The sequence below is a fragment of the Natrix helvetica genome, assembly GCF_964273705.1.
Source record: "Natrix helvetica genome assembly, chromosome: 2".
NCBI lineage: Eukaryota > Metazoa > Chordata > Lepidosauria > Squamata > Natricidae > Natrix > Natrix helvetica.
In genome coordinates this window covers 168219838-168236091 of record NC_138552.1, presented here as the reverse complement: position 1 = coordinate 168236091, position 16254 = coordinate 168219838, and the positions used below count along the sequence as shown (strand labels likewise).

The 16254-nt window shown below is 46.4% G+C and overlaps 1 long non-coding RNA gene across 2 annotated transcripts; it reads right to left on the bottom strand.

Annotated features, from left to right (window-relative positions):
* Positions 1-836: 836 nt before the first annotated feature.
* LOC309388045 lies at positions 837-15052 on the bottom strand. 2 transcript variants are annotated; one of them, XR_014174714.1, is made up of 3 exons: positions 14845-15052; positions 9633-9787; positions 837-2108 (listed from the first exon to the last, which is right to left on the bottom strand). It is a non-coding gene; the product is annotated as an uncharacterized lncRNA (long non-coding RNA). The 2 variants fall into 2 exon arrangements; XR_014174715.1 differs by lacking the exon at positions 837-2108 and adding an exon at positions 2669-2802.
* Positions 15053-16254: the final 1202 nt, after the last annotated feature.

The following is a 16254-nucleotide window of genomic DNA, read 5'->3' as shown; positions in this document are numbered from 1 at the left end:
GTTTCCTCTCTTCAAACCAACACATGTGTGTACCTTGTTATCATTATCAATTATTTATTTAACATATCACTCTAAAGATTACTAAATTACTAATCACTAATCATATTGTAGAAGTGTGTCGGTTGGTTACAAATAGCTTTCATGCATCTCTTCCACAGTCGTTGCTTATAATTCAAATCACATTATGTATTTTAAATCAAAAATCTTTATTTATCTTACTATCAACATACCACACTTCTCATTTGACTGTGGTTGTTTTAACATCCTTTTACATGAAATAGTCCAAAATTAAAAAACCCAAGCACATAGTAGCATTTCATTAATTATTTCTAATATCATCTAATAATATTACCCCTTTATAGCATGGTCTAAGTAAAAATTAATTATGTTTGATAACAAGGTTTCTGATCCTCCTTTCCAAATCACTGTTTACAATTTATCCCTGGTCATTTCATTGTTATTGTTATAGATATTATTTATTAACAAAAATTCATTCACTAATTATATCAAACTTCCTCTCATCAAATCAACACATGTATGTACCTTATTATCCTTATCAATTAATTATTTAACATAGCACTCTAGAAATTACTAATCACTAATTACTAAAATTAACTTTTATTATCAATTTTTATATATCAGCCTGTATCCTTCCAGTAATAATACAGTCTTATTTCTTTTGCCATTTGTGGAATTGATCTTCTATTTATTTCCTTAATAAAATTTTTGTGGACTTCTCTCTGCAGCTTGTTGCTTGTAGCATCACTTAAGTAACCTCAGTGCCCTCCATCTGCTGTTTTAATCAGGTTATCTTTGGTTGTCAATCTTGCTTCTGAGAAGTTCTCTCTCCTTAAATCCATCATTTTTCCTCTTTTTTCTTCTTCCATGCCTTGAAATCTGGGGTACAGTTCCTGTTGATCTAATTCCCTTTTCCATACCCCTTTTCTCACTTTCAACCATATTCACTCCACTGATAAAGTAATCAGTTGTCTTGTCTTTATAATCATTTTCCCCTTCAATTTTTGGGACTCTGACCCCATCATTTTTTGCTGTTATAAACTCTATTTTTTCCATCTTCTTCTCAATTCTCTCTGTTATTTCTAATAAATTTTGAATTCCAGCCAAGATGTTTTGCAAAGTTATTGTTTCTTTTGAATGTTGTGCCATTTTGACAAGCTAGTAGATACTTCCACTCTGGCTTTCAAGGCTTCTTATATTAAATTAGTTTAAACACAAGTTCATTTATAATCTTCAAAAAAGAAGGTTCTGTTTCTTTTCCTCTCCCACTGCCAGTAAGACTCTCAAAGTGCACCTGTAAAAACAATTTGTTCCCTTGTTTCTTATCACTTTCTATAAACAAGTTGCCAAGCCTCGAGATACAATGTCAGTTAGATCAAAAGGAAAAGGGAAAGTGTATTGTTTCAAAAACCCCATCCTCCATCCTCCAAGTGACAGTATTGCTTCCCACTCTCTAATGTTATTTCAAACTTAAAAGAAACAGAGTTCTCAAATAAAATTAATAGCAAGTAATAAAAGTCCTTGTTGAAATAAGAAGACTTTAATCCATAGATTAAAAAAATAAAAATAAAAAATAGAAGAAGAAAAACTGATCTGTTCTCTTTAAAAAAAAAAAAGTTGCGAGCACTTCAATCCACAAAGTAAAATTAAGTACATTATTCAAAGCAATCCAATATAGGTTAATTTTGCCGGTTATTTTCTTCTGCTTTCGGATTTAATTTAACTTTAAAAATTTTTTGGGGGGGGCAGTCTTTTCCAAAACAATAAAGTTCCCTCACCGGATGGACACACTTTCTCTTTCCGCTTCCCTTCCGTTCCGGAGCCGTCCCAACTTCATCAGCCTGGGGCTGGACATTTTGTCGCCGGCTTGAAGAACTTCTCTTGGATCAATCAGGGACTTTGCAGTGTCCCTGAGATCAGCAAGACATATTCTTCCTGTTCACCGTCTCTATGGGACAGTTTAGGTCCGATTGGACCACCCAGCGGCAAAAGTATCGGCAGCGATCTCAGAGCATCAGAACCACACATCCGTATCATCGTGACGTTGGCTCTTCCTTCCCAGGTTTTAATTCTTTTAACTGTTTTAATCCCTTCACATCCAAAGCAGTAAAGGAAGACATAAAGAACAACTGTGTAAATGGACAAATTAGATCATTTTGTTTTAATGGTGTGTGCTGCCCAGGGTCACATACATTGGAGAAGGGCAGCTGTATAAATGTCATAAATAAATTGTAAAACTGATGAAATATCAAGCAATATTTGCTCAGTTCCAACACTGGTGGCTTTGGCAAGGTTAACAGAGTTTTCTCACACAAATAGAAATTGATCAACTGATGTACACCAGGTTGTTTATTGATACTGTAGTAAATATGAGCTGTAATTATTTTATATAGTCTAATTGCTTTTCGACCTGACCTCACAGTTGCCATTTTCTTTTCCTTGTTTCCATAAGGATATACACGCATATGTGCATGTGTATATCTGCCAATTGAGGATGATTTACCTTGCATTAGAAAACTGGCATTCCTGATAAAATCTTATTTGGAAAAATCCATATAATATAATTCCAAATGCCTATTTTTTTGTATTTTTGTAAAAAAAAAAAGATACATTTTGCTTTCATTTGATCCTTTGCCTTCTTGCAAATATGGTCATCTCTTCATTTTTCCAAGTGTTCATTTTCAACAGAGTGGCTGAATCTTTCTCATTATTAATTAACATTATCTTGTTGGTTGTCATATGATTAATTTAACTCTAGTTCTTCGTCGCTGCCTGTATTTTACCCTGTACAATATTAGTACAAAAATGTGGTTAAAGAGGTTCAGCATTTCAGTTTCAGCTTCAGGTTAAGCTGATGCACATTCAAAGTCATTGCCTGATTTCTGGGCCTCAACCATGACTCTAACCCACCTGTCCCATAGGGTGGCATTTATTTATTAGCTTAATTTATTTCTCCATTTATTCATATGACTGCCCACTCACAATGGCTGCTAACATTAGATTAAGAACAAAGTAACAAAGATGGTAAAATTTTAAAAAGAAAAACCAAAAGTTTTCCAGTAGAGTGGAGGGAGGGGTCACTGAAGGGTTATTACAGCCTGATTGGTCCATTTGACTGAGAGAAAACTTCTTAGCCTTCGGCTTCTCCCGTTGGCTCCCAGTTTCCTCTCAGTCAAGAAGGTCCAAAGACGTATTATTTGGGTCCCAGTGCGACTGTGAGTAATAAAATTGATCAAATTGGCAATTTCGAAATTATAAAAAATTAATAGAAGAAAATCAGAGCTGTGCCCAACAGGACAACCCTTGGCTGTCCCAGAAAGGCAGGGAGAGCAACGAGGAGCGACCTCCTTTCCTTAAAAATTCTTCCCTGCTGGGCCTTCTCCTCCCCCGGCTGATTCCTGGGGCCTCGGGCGTGCCGGGTGGATCGCAGCTCTCAGCTTCTCCCCCGACGACCCTTCCATCAAGCCGCAGCGCCAGCGGCCTATTTGCCGTGCGTGAAGACCGGCAATTCCCTCAATTCGGCCCCGCCGCCTCTCCCGGGTCAGCAGTGCTCTCGGCGGTGGCGCGAGCGCAAGACCGGAGCGCCAGCGGCTCTTGCCAGGCGTGAAGACCGGCGCGAGATCACCCCTGAGCGAAAATCACTAATTTTGGGTCGGCTAGCCATCGGATTGCGGGGGGAGACAAGCGGCAGCACGCGCGCCATTTTAGCGGCCGCCTGAAGAGAAGCAAGCCATTAAATTGAGCCGGCGGCCATTTTGAACACGTGGCCAAGCCCAAACTAGAGGCCTTACTCAATAGCCACCGGCACTCAAAGGGCCAAGCTGAGCGTTTCCCACCAGCACGGGGCCTAGAAGCTGCAAATTTTTTTCAAGCTACATCTCTTCTGACACGTGAGTGGGGCGATGGCAGCGCGATCTGAGGGAGCTCAAACTGCGACAGTCCAGGCCCAAGAGGACAAGTCAGGCCCCACAGCCCCAGCCAGGCCTCGAGTTTCTAGGCCTACTGCAGAGGATCGGCCCTCTAGAGCTCTACAAAGGGACGAGCTTAGACGTTCCAAGGCAATTGAAAAGGCCATTGAGAGGGCAGAGAAGAAAAAGGCCAGGGATCCCAGGCCTAGATCTAGATCCCCCAGACCTGAGGCCTCTTGTCATTCCCCCTCTGTTAACAGGGGATTCAGCCCTTCCTCTCCCTCTTCCTCCTCTTCCAGATCAGTTAGGAGTGAGGGGCAGGGGGCTTCACCTCCTCCACCTACTTCCCCTGGGACAAGGGAATTGGACAGGAATGATCCTTTAGAGGGCCCCTCCGCTGGCCCGTCCAAGGGTAGGAGATCTCACAGGGACTCAATCTCTCATGACTATGACTCTGAGTATGATGAGGAAGACCTAGAACACCTTCCTGAAAACCTAAAGCGTTTGATTTCGGCAGCCATTTCCAGGGGAATAGCTCAAAGGGATAGGCCCTCCCGTCATGGTAGGATTACTCCATTCAGCAGAGCCAGATCTAGGGCCTCCTCGCCCTCTCTCATGAGTGAGGTCTCCTCTAGGGAAGAATCTCATCGCCAAGACGACTGGGGGTTTTCTGAGGAGGAGGACGCGGCCGCTGATCAGCCCACCTCCTCCAACCTATTCATTCAGGCCATGTTCAAGCCTCTACTAAAAAAAGCTAGGAGAACCACCAAGGTGGGCACGGGAGACCCCACAGTGCCCCCACCCAGAGATCCAGACATGGTGATGTTCTCCAACACGGCCACCAATAAAGAGGAGATCCCTGCTCCCCCTCTGTTCTTGGAGGTGGCCACCAGTCAGTGGGCCCGGCCTTCAAATTTTTCCCCTCCTGGCAGCAATGATAGGCGGGCTTATAATATGGAGAAGGCCTTCTTACAGGCCATCCAACTTCCGGCCATAGATCAACCCATAGCTGCCCTGGTCTCATCCTCCCCAGTGGTCTCGGGGAATGCGGCGGACAAGCTTAAGCCGGAAGATAAAAGGGCGGAGCTTACCTTGCGAAAAAATTATAAGGCTTCTGCTTGGGCAATGCGGGCGGCGGCCGCCGCCTCGTATTTTAATCGCACAACAGTGATGTGGCTCCGCCAACTCCAGGATCGTATCCCGATCCAGGATGACTGCATCCATCAGGATTTAACTAAAATTATGGCGGCCTGCCAGTATTCGGCCGATGCGACCCTGGATGCCATGCGATTCGGCTCCAGCGCCTTAGCTACCTCTGTGGCCTCGCGCCGACTCCTTTGGCTTAGAAATTGGCAGATCGATAATAAAGCCAAATGGGATTTAATAGCTGCCCCCTTCACGGGCCCCAATTTGTTTGGGTCTGCTCTAGACCCAATTTTGGTGGAGAATAAAGACAAGAAAAAGGTGATGCCTACCTCCACCAAGAAGTCCGAGACACGCAGTCACCCATATCGCAGGCCTCCCTTCAGGAGTTATGACAGGGACCAGGAGCCCCGTTTCCAACAGTACAGGCAGGATAGGCCATATAACAGGCAAAATTTTCAGGAACGCTCCAGGTACCAGTCCCAATCCAAGCGGCCCTTTCGCGGGGGGGGGGGCGGCTGCCCCTTCCGCAGAGGGAAATGACTCAAATCCGAGTCATCCCATAGGCGGCCGCCTGGCGCTGTACGCGGACAAGTGGGACCAGATTACATCAGACGGTTGGGTCCGAGCGACCATTCGCCACGGCCTAAGGTTAGAGTTCCTCTCCTATCCCCCGAGACGCTTCAAGGTGTTTTCCCCATCCCGGGATCCGGAACGCCGTCATCTCATGGACCTCGCCGTCTCCCATCTTCTGGAAATCAGAGCGGTGGAGGTCGTTCCGGAGCCGGAGAGGGGACGGGGCTACTATTCAAATCTATTTGTAGTCCTGAAGGCCTCGGGGGGTTGGAGAGCAATCCTCGACCTGAAGCGCCTGAATCAATACCTAGTCTACAGGCACTTCAAGATGGCCTCCCTGAAGTCAATCTTACAGGGCATTTGGAAGGGGGATTACATGGCCTCGGTAGATTTGACGGAGGCCTATCTTCACATCCCCATCCTCCGGGCTCACCGTCAATTCCTGCGATTCTCCCACAAAGGCCGACACTATCAGTACCGGGCCCTTCCATTCGGCTTGGCTTCGGCCCCTCGGACGTTCACCAAGGTCCTGGCGGCACTGGCGGCTTACCTGAGATCCATTCCGGTGAGACTCCAGTGCTACTTGGACGATGTCCTGGTGCAGGCGGGGTCCCTTCCCAGAGCCAGAGCAGACCTCCAGCTGACCATCCAATGGCTCCAGACACTAGGTTTCTCAGTAAACTTTCCCAAGAGTCACCTATCCCCATCCAGACAGATTCTGCATCTAGGGACAGTAATCGATTCCGAGTCAGGGAGGGTTCGCCTATCCCCAGACCGTCTGACCAGTCTGAGACAATTGATCACGTCCATCAGGACAAAAAGGTCCGTTTCCACCCTGACCTTATCCCGACTCCTGGGGAAGATGGTATCCTGTATAGGGATAGTTCCCTGGGCCCGTCTACATCTGCGTCCCCTCCAGTGGGCCTTGATACCAGCCCAAAGGAGAATGTTGAGCAACTCTCTGCGACCGCTTCGCTTAACGCCAGAAGTAAGATGCTCACTCAAGTGGTGGATGTCCCCGGCATTGCGACAGGGGGCCTCAATTTGGGAGCCAGAGAGAGTACAAGTCACGACGGACGCGAGCCTTTATGGCTGGGGGGCTGTGATGGGGTCCGACATGGCCCAGGGACGTTGGACTGCCTCGGACCTCAGACACAATATAAATTGGCTCGAGCTCAAGGCCGCGAGACTGGCCCTCCGGACTTTCCACCGCCATCTGCAGGGGTGACACGTCCTCCTGCTTACGGACAATGTAGCGACGAAAGCTCATGTCAACCGTCAAGGGGGGACTCACTCCCGAGCCCTGTGGCGGGAGGCACAGACATTAGGCCTATGGGCGGAGAGACACTTGGCCTCAATTACGGCGGAACATATATCGGGGGAATCCAACCACCAGGCAGACTGGTTGAGCTGGGCGACTCTGGACAACGGCGAGTGGCAGCTGGACCCAGAGTTGTTTCGGAAGATTTGCCTCAGATTCGGCAACCCCCTTGTAGACCTGTTTGCCTCCCCCGGCAACGCACAACTGCCGAGATTTTTCACCAGATTCAAGACTCCAGCAGCAGAAGGAGCGGATGCTCTCAGAACCCGGTGGCCTCCGGGTCTCCTCTACGCCTTCCCCCCCCTTCCCCTCATTCCCAGAACCATTCGGAAGGTAGTCTCAGAGAGGGCTCACGTCATTCTATTAGCCCCATATTGGCCGAGGAGACCATGGTTCGCAGACCTGGTCCAGCTCTCGGTCACAGACCCCTGGAGGATTCCGCCAGAGGAGGTCGTCCTGTGTCAGGGGGTCTTACTTCACCCAGAGCCGCAGTGGCTGCATCTGACCGCGTGGCTCTTGAAAGGGGATTACTGAAGGGGAGGAAGTTGTCGTCAGGGGTCATAGCTACCTTGGAGGCAGCTAGGAGACCATCCACAATTAGAATCTATAACGCCACCTGGACGGCTTTCGCGAAGTGGTGTAGCCCCAGGGGGGTGGATCCAGCTAGGGCTACGGTTCCAGACGTTTTGGAGTTTCTCCAAAAAGGGCTAGAGGACGGGTTGTCCCACAATACACTTAGGCGACAGGTAGCGGCCCTATCCACCATTTTGGGGGGAGAGGGCTCCTCTACCCTCTCGCGCTCACCATTGGTGAAGAGGTTCCTTAAAGGGGCGGCCAACATCCGTCCACCCCCCGTTCATAGGTTCCCCACCTGGGATCTTACCCTCGTCCTGAAGGCGCTGACGGGTTCTCCCTTTGAGCCGCTCAGGTCGGTCCACACGCGCCTCCTCTCACTTAAGGTAGTATTTTTAGTGGCCATTACATCGGCCAGGCATATTTCTGAATTGGGGGCCCTTTCGGTTCGAAGTGACCTTTGCATGATTCACCAGGACAGGGTGGTCCTGCGCTTGGATCCTTCGTTCATCCCGAAGGTTAACACTCTGTTCCATAGGGCCCAGGAAATTGTCCTACCAAATTTTTGCCCCAATCCTACAAGGGAGAGAGAACAGGAGTGGCATCGATTGGATGTACGCAGGGCCCTCCGTATTTATCTGAGACGGACGGAGGGCATTCGTAGGACCGAGGCGCTGTTTGTCTCATTCCATCCGAGTTCCCTAGGTAAAAAGGTCTCGTCTTCAACTATTGGGAGGTGGATCAGGTTGGCCATTGTTGAGGCTTACGGAGCCTCTGGAAAATCCCCCCCTTCGGGGATTACTGCTCACTCCACTCGTAGTGCAGCCTCCTCAGCGGCCTGGGCCACAAGGGCGCCCTTCGAGGACATCTGTCGCGCGGCCACCTGGGCCTCCCCTACTCCCTTCATAAGACACTACCGCCTGGACACTTATGCCTCAGCTGAGGCGTCCTTTGGGCGGAGGGTTCTCCAGCGGGTGGCGGCCGATCCTCCCCCTGGGACCCAGTCTTCCCTCCCTGGGACGTAGCGTGGGTATGTCCCTTCAGTGACCCCTCCCTCCACTCTACTGGAAAAAGAACGTTGGTCTTACCTGAACGTTTTTTTCTGGAGAGTGGAGGGAGGGGTCACTTTCCCGCCCTAGGTAGATAGACAGGGTCCGGGAGGGGTAGGATCGGGTGGCCCTGGGCGGCTTTCCCTTGTTTTCTGACATCATGCAGACGCTGACCGTGACATCGCGGAAACTGGGAGCCAACGGGAGAAGCCGAAGGCTAAGAAGTTTTCTCTCAGTCAAATGGACCAATCAGGCTGTAATAACCCTTCAGTGACCCCTCCCTCCACTCTCCAGAAAAAAACGTTCAGGTAAGACCAATGTTCTCTCTCTTAAATTGCTCCAGAGCAAAGTCATCTGTCCCAGCCAATGGTGGGATTCAAAAAATGTTACTACCAGTTCTGTGGGCGTGGCTTGGTGGGCATGGCGTAGTGGGCAGGAACTTGACAACTACTCTGCTTAGGCACAAACGTGGCTTTGATATCAGGCCTACAGTGGTGGGATTCAAATGTTTTTTGCTACAGGTTCTGTGGAAGTAGCTTAGTGGGCGTGGTGTGGCTCGGTGGGCATGGCAGGGGAAGAATACTGCAAAATCCCCATTCCCTCCCGATCAGCTGGGACTCAGGAGGCAGAGAATAGATGGGGGAGGGGCCAGTCAGAGGTGGTATTTACCGGTTCTCTGAACTACTCAAAATTTCTGCTACCGGTTCTCCAGAACTGGTCAGAACCTGCTGAATACCACCTCAGGTCCCAGCCCAATACTCAATCTAATTGGTTCAGGGTTGTCTCTATATTGACCATTCCTACAAGCCTGTAGCTGTTTCTAGTTATCTGGGTGGGTGATGGAGGTGGGTGTTGTTGTGGTGAGCCCAGATCAATGGGTCAACCTGATCAGGTTGGTCAGATTAGTTAAAGACCCATAAGTCCATCCCAAAGTTCAATTCTGACCCTGAGATGATCCTTACCTGTGAAACTTCTCACATTGTTATCAATGGAGTTTGTATTCTCTTCCCTCTTTAATGTCTTTATAGTTTAGAAGTGACTCACCTTTATGATTCTATATCAGAGGAGAAGCCCTTTGCAGCTGGAAGGAACTGGTCCAGGCAGGGTTTCCCGATGGAAACAACCAGCACATGGATTTCCAGGTACAATTTGTGGCTTGCTGCCAGGGAGTTGAAGATCTTTCCCTGAAAAGATAGCCTCTGGAAAAAAAAGCAGGACACTGTAACTCTTTCATCCCTTGTTCAAATTGTTAAGAAGAAAAACGCTGAAAGGGATGTCGTTAACCAGACAACTAAAGCTGGGAACCAGCAATATTTAAAAACAGCAACACTAAGAGCAAAATTGCTTATCGTAGCAACACATTGGCAAAGCAGTATGCTGCGGAGAAAACAGCATTAAGGACTTGTGAAAGTACCACACTGCAGAGAAAGGTGGTGACAATTATTTCAATTGCACCTGCAAGGCTGAATTGTTTTTGCCATCAGTTTGCCAGAATGATTACAGAAAAAGAGCAGGATAAGCTATATAGTCATACAAACAATATAATGGGCAGGACATTGGAGGAGCGCACAATACTGCTTCCCCAAATTAGAGCACATTGTAGGTCTCAGAAATTTGTATAACCAAAGAAGCTAAGGCAAACTGATGTTTAAGTCCAAGAGAAGTGAGGAATGTGTTTAGCATAAAGGCACATTAATAGTTGCAATTACTTCACATGATTTGCAGGAGCAGAATAGTTGGCGATGGGGAAAATGCAGGGCTTGAGTGCCCACATTATTGAGAGCTGGAATTGAAGTATAGTGTGAGAGGTGCATGGAGGTGTTTGGTGATCCTGGCTGGAGTAGTTGGTAATCAACAATGATGGAGTGTCTGGAGGGGTAGCAACAAGCTGTGGTGGTGCAGCCAGTTGGAGTCACAGCAGTGGACTGCCAGACAACTGCGCAGCACTGTTGCAATCTCCCTGGGTGGCAAAGGAGTGGAGTGTCAGCTGGCAACAATTTTGCTGCTGGAGAGATATGAAAATAGTGGACTGGCTATTGGAGGAGCTTGGTGGTGCTGCAGATTAGTTAGTTTTTGCTCAGCTGACAAGTGATGCAGGGACAGCTCCCAGAAATATGGCAGGTGGCATGACAGAGCAGACTACAGAGATTCTTTGCCCTCCATTTTGGAGCTACACAAAGGGGAGACGACAGAGAAGACAGAGGCTTACTGCACTGTGTATATGATGACCGTTCCTGGATAAAGGTTGCCCTCATGAGTGTGGAGGCCCCTATTAGCCAGGTGTTTACAAGTAATGGGGGTTGGAGTGAGTTAGCAGTGATATGTGAAAGCTGACTTGTGTTCCTTCAGCTCCACATGAGACATTGGGCATTTTGGTGGCTTTCTCTTTTTGTTGGGACCACTGGGATCTGCAGGAGGTAGATATCCAAAAGTACTTGCTCTGGATAGTGTTCACAGATGCTGGTACCAAGTTGAACAAGTTCTGCATCAGTCAACACCACTTTATAAACTGTGTTTTAGGGAGTGAGTAGCTAGGCTTCCTATCACTCTGCAGTGAAATAATGAAGTTGGGAGAAGGAATTTGCCTATGGAGACCACTGGAAGTGTGGTTTCCCTATCACCTGGGTGGGAGCAGGGGGATGGGGGGGATTTAATTGAATAAGGTAGAAAGGAGAGCTTGGTTTGAATGAAGGGGAGGGCCAGCCTGACCAGAGAATGCTGAACACTAGGTGGTCTCTACCTTCCTACTATTGTTTGTTGTTGGTGAGTATCGGGATGGGGTCCTGTGCTTATTCTTGAGACCTGGTTTCTGGAGCTTCTGTGACTCTGGCTGCTGCTACCAGGTGGGATTGTAGTGAAGTCCCTCTCATCCATGACCTGATCTGATCATGGATTAGAGAGTCATCTGGCTTGCACCATCAAGACTTGGTTGGGCATGGGTGAGAGGGATGGCCCACTCTTTGAAATGTGTCTTTCTGGGTTTCAAGTAGGGCACTAGACATGAGTTCAAAACAGGAGTGAGGGCATGGCTGTTGTTCTCCGTGAGGCTCTGGGGGTCACTAGGAGTCCTGCCCCAGACATTGCCAGATGTGAAATTCTCTTTGGGCTGTAGCAGTGGTGGGATACTGCTGGGAGCACCAGGTACTGTTCCAGTATGGTGCTCCAGAGGCCCCACCCCCCTGTCCTCCCTCCTTACCTGTATTTGAGCTGATCGGGGCTTATGCGCACAGAGCGTACAGCACCTGCGCGATGCTCCGCTGAGCAGCTGGAGCATCACAGGCGGTAAGTATGCATGCGCGTGCTACGTGCGTGCATGTGATGGACTCCCGGTCCCGTTGCACCATTCTGGTTGCATTGGGATCTGGAACCCACCACTGGGCTGTAGGAATCACAGGCGATTGCTGTTCACCTTCCTTCCTCCTTGCCTTATAGCAGCATCCTGCATGTACTCTTGTTCTCTACATTTGGGTTGGGAATGGAGTTCCTTAGGCTTAAGTTTCTGGGGCAGTTCAACTTGTCTTTTCTGGGCCCAGGGTTAGAAGCAGCATGGTTTATGGTAGCCACGGACCATGGTCCAGGTTCTGAGGTAGCATTGTTCATGGCCACCATGATAGCTATGGACCTAGCCCAACTTATTAATGGTCCTATTTACACAGGGAATCAAACATTAGATCTGGGTAGTGGCATTACCTCAGGGTATTGGCATCATGATCTGGATTTGGGGACATTTTCATAGAGGGGACATTCTTGGCCCTAGAGTCCTCTATAGCAGCCCCTCACCACAGGGAGTTGGAAGGGAATCTATTTGATCAGCTCACTGCCTGATGGACCCGTGCAGTTTCAGAGGTTGCTTATGGGTTTTCCTGAAGCCTTGGCACACAGTTTGGCAGAGGCTCTTGTCATGGTTTAGAATGAGCAGGTGACATGGCCTGTATAGACTCTCATAGAGCACCATGGTTTACCAATTAGAGATTAAACAACACGAGACACCTAGAACATTGCTGGAGAAAGATGAAGTGCAAGGCTGACTGGGCACAGAGTCCCAGTTTCCTTACAGGTATAATTCAAGGTGCTGGCTATTATCTTTAAAGCTCTAGATGGCACAGGATCAGGTTATCTGTAGGACCACTTCTCCCTAGGAACACTTGCCTGTACTATCAAATTGGATGGGGTGGGCATGTTCCTAATCCTCCCTCCCAGACGTGGGTTCCTACCTTTTCAGACTGGTTCAGCTGAATAGGTAGTAACTTGGCTGGCCACATCCCCAAACTGGTTCTATCGGCGGTGCCATAGATGGCGCCATCTTGTTTTTTGCTTCTGCAAATGCGCAGAAGCAATTTTTTACTACTACGCATGCATGCATAGTGCACATTAAGTGCACATACGTATGTCCCTGGGCGAACCGGCAGCAACAGAAGCCGGAACCCACCCCTGCCCCCTCCCAAATGTTGCCATCCTCTAGGACAGTGGTGGGTTGTAGGCGGTACGCCCCAGTACGGGCGTACCTGAGCCTGCTCGGAGCACCAGGTACCGTTCTGGTGTGCGCGCACTGCGTGCATTCATGTGAAGGATGCCGGGCACCGTTGCAACCGGTACGGGTTGCAATGGGATCCGGAGTCCACCACTGCTCTAGGACCTAAGAGGCATGTCTATTCCTTAGCAGGTCCCCCACCTTTTAACCTTAAGACCACTTAAAATCCGGTGTGTCTCCCCCCGTCTCCCCCCGGGTTGGGATAGATGATATGAACTTGTTGTTGGCTGCATGTAAAAGTTAGGCAAGGTTTGGTTTGGTTTGATATGGATCTTGGATGTGGTTTTAACGTTTTATCTTTTGGTTGTGAGCTGCCCTGAATTTTGTACAAGATAGGTAGCTATACGTGTGCTTTAAATAGATTTCAAATCATTGTCTGGGAGATGTGATCCTTTCAGTTTTCAACAATATATATTATTAGAAATATTTCTCCTTGGGAGTAAGTATGAAACAAGCTGTCTTTTGTTTTTGAGTGAGGAACAAAAAAGACTCACCTGAAATTGCCTATCAATTTGTTTCAGCTTGACTCATAAAAGCATAGACTCCTAGGGCTGGACTGATCAGAGCAAAACTTGAAATGGGCTGAATTTTCTGTATTTCATAGGAACCAAACATGAAATATTTTGACTGTTCCAACCATTTAAAAACTGGAAACTGAACCATCTGCTACTCCCTTATTTTTCATTCTGAAAGTAGTTGGAGCGGCAGCTGACTGTTAGTTACCATCCAAATTGCAGAAAGTGGCTCCAGCGCTCCAGCCCTCAGTAACACATGCATCCAACTAACCTCCCACACTTAAAGTGAGGCCTGCCAAGATGTTGTGGAAAATGAAAATGGCAGCTTCGAGCCAACTTGGGCATCTCTAATGCAAATGCATTCTCTCAGGTGAAACTCTTTGCCTTAAGACTCTCATTTTCTGAAGTTAGGGCCGGGATCTATGGGAATCAAGATGTCAGAAGAGAAAAAAAGAAATAGAGAAACTGCAGATGGTATCTTGCAGGAAAATAGGATTGGGTCAGAAAGCAGGAGAAGAATGAAGGTTAGAGCTCTATGGGAGGGAAAGATAAGAGATGAAAGAAGCATGAAAACAAGTTTATTAGTGGTTTCAGCCCAAACTTGGATTATAGATCTTTGGTTAAAATTTATTTTTTGCCATGTTGACTTACACCCCCCCACACACACACACAAACACATAATTCACTTACAAATTCTGTGCAGATTAAAACTAAAGCAAGGTATTAAATGGTGAATGTAACTACTTAAACGTGTTTTTAAATTTTTGTATTAAGAAACAGCAACTTTACATTTTCAGATAAGCTACAGGGTTGTTGAACAACAACCATCTGTAGTTGTCGTCCCCACCCCCTCCGTCCCATCTTTCTCATTTCAAGAGGTAGTTGCTACAAGAAAGACTTACACATTATCCAAGCTTTGGAATTCATCCCAGCCATCCCCCCCCCCATTTTTAACAACTGGAAAAAGGTGCTTTTAAAGAAGCCGAAGTAACCGAATCAGCAAAGAAGTTTCAAACACACTTTGTACCTTTGTATCTTTGGTGGTTTCATACCGAGAACCAGTGTGACAGAACAGCAAAACAAAAGAAATCGATATTCAAACACCCCACTGGCCATAAAAATATCTAGATGACTTTGACCCTGCCACACACACATTCGGTCGCCTTCCCTTAGAAACCTCACAAAGCTGCTGTAGAAAAAAAGAATTCACCTGGTCTTTTGCTCCAGAAAGGAAGATCACTAGCATACACATCTAACAATTCGGGAATTTTGATAAAATAAACCAGATGTGTAAGACTGTGGCGGTGAGAATTCAAATGTATGCATCCTTCCCAAGCAGATTTCTTCCACGAACAAAGGCATGTACCACTTTTCATATTGTTCCTTCTCCTCCTCCTAAATTGGATGTGACCTTTCCCATGCTGCCGGCTGCCGCAGGTAAATTGAGTAGCAATTTGTATTTTTGAATGAACCTGCTTTTCCAAGAGTACCCCGGGGAAGATTTCTATCACTATTTGCTTTGTGCTACTGTGATTGATTGGCGCAACACAGACCTTTGCCCACATGTCAACAAATACCCCAGCGGACCTAAGCCTTCTTATTTGTTTCATTAGGCAATCTACTGTGAGAGCAAATAGCTCATTTTCCAGTGTAACATCGCACAATGCAAATAGTAGGCTTGATTTGTTGGCAAGGAGAGAATAAAGCAAAAGATTGGCAGCAACTGTCAGTCCTGGCATTTCTTCTGCAGGAGTGTCATTGTACATGTTCACCAGGGTCCCTGCGTAAAGCTGCTTTGGAGCGATCAGGTTGTTTTAGACTGTCAAGTCTATCAACAAGGAAATTGATGGTTCTCATTTTACAAATGGGGAGTGAAGAATAAAGCAAAAAAAAAAAGTTTATTTCCCCAGAAAGAAAAAGATAGGGCTCCATTTTACAGCCTGTAAAAAAAATCTGGATAACTTTTAGAGGGTAGCAAAGAAATATGGAAAACTCTCTGCAGCTTCGATCCTTTTTCAAAAAAAAACATTACAAGTTTTAATAAAATACATATTAACTACAAAAATCAATTTAACTACAAAAGTTACAAAAACAATCAATAAACAGATTAAAAACAAAACAATATCAAGGAAAACAGAAAAATATGAACAAGCTATGTCTTGTTCATAATACTTTATGTCAAGTATTAAACAATGTTTGAAAAATTAGAATTAAAAAAAAATCTCTATTGTAAAATATCGTGAAATCTCTGCCAGATATATTCTATTATTTTTGATTAATAGAAAAAAATTCAAATATGGATAGACTGCACATATTTTAAATCCAGTCCTTAATATTCCAAATTGTAGCTCTTTTCCAATTTCTCAGAATAACTCGCTTAGCAAATCCCCATTCCCAGCATAGTCAAACATCCTCAACCACAAGCCAATCCCAGTTTCCCAACATAATTCTACATTATATCAACAACTTTAACATGAAGATGATTTCCACATAAATCTACTTATGTGTTTTAAAATATTGTTCCAAAAAGATGGTAATAACTCCAGGACAAAACCATATAGATTAATATTTTAAAAATTTCCTTCGTGGTATTCAATCAATTAAAAATAGAATCATTTGA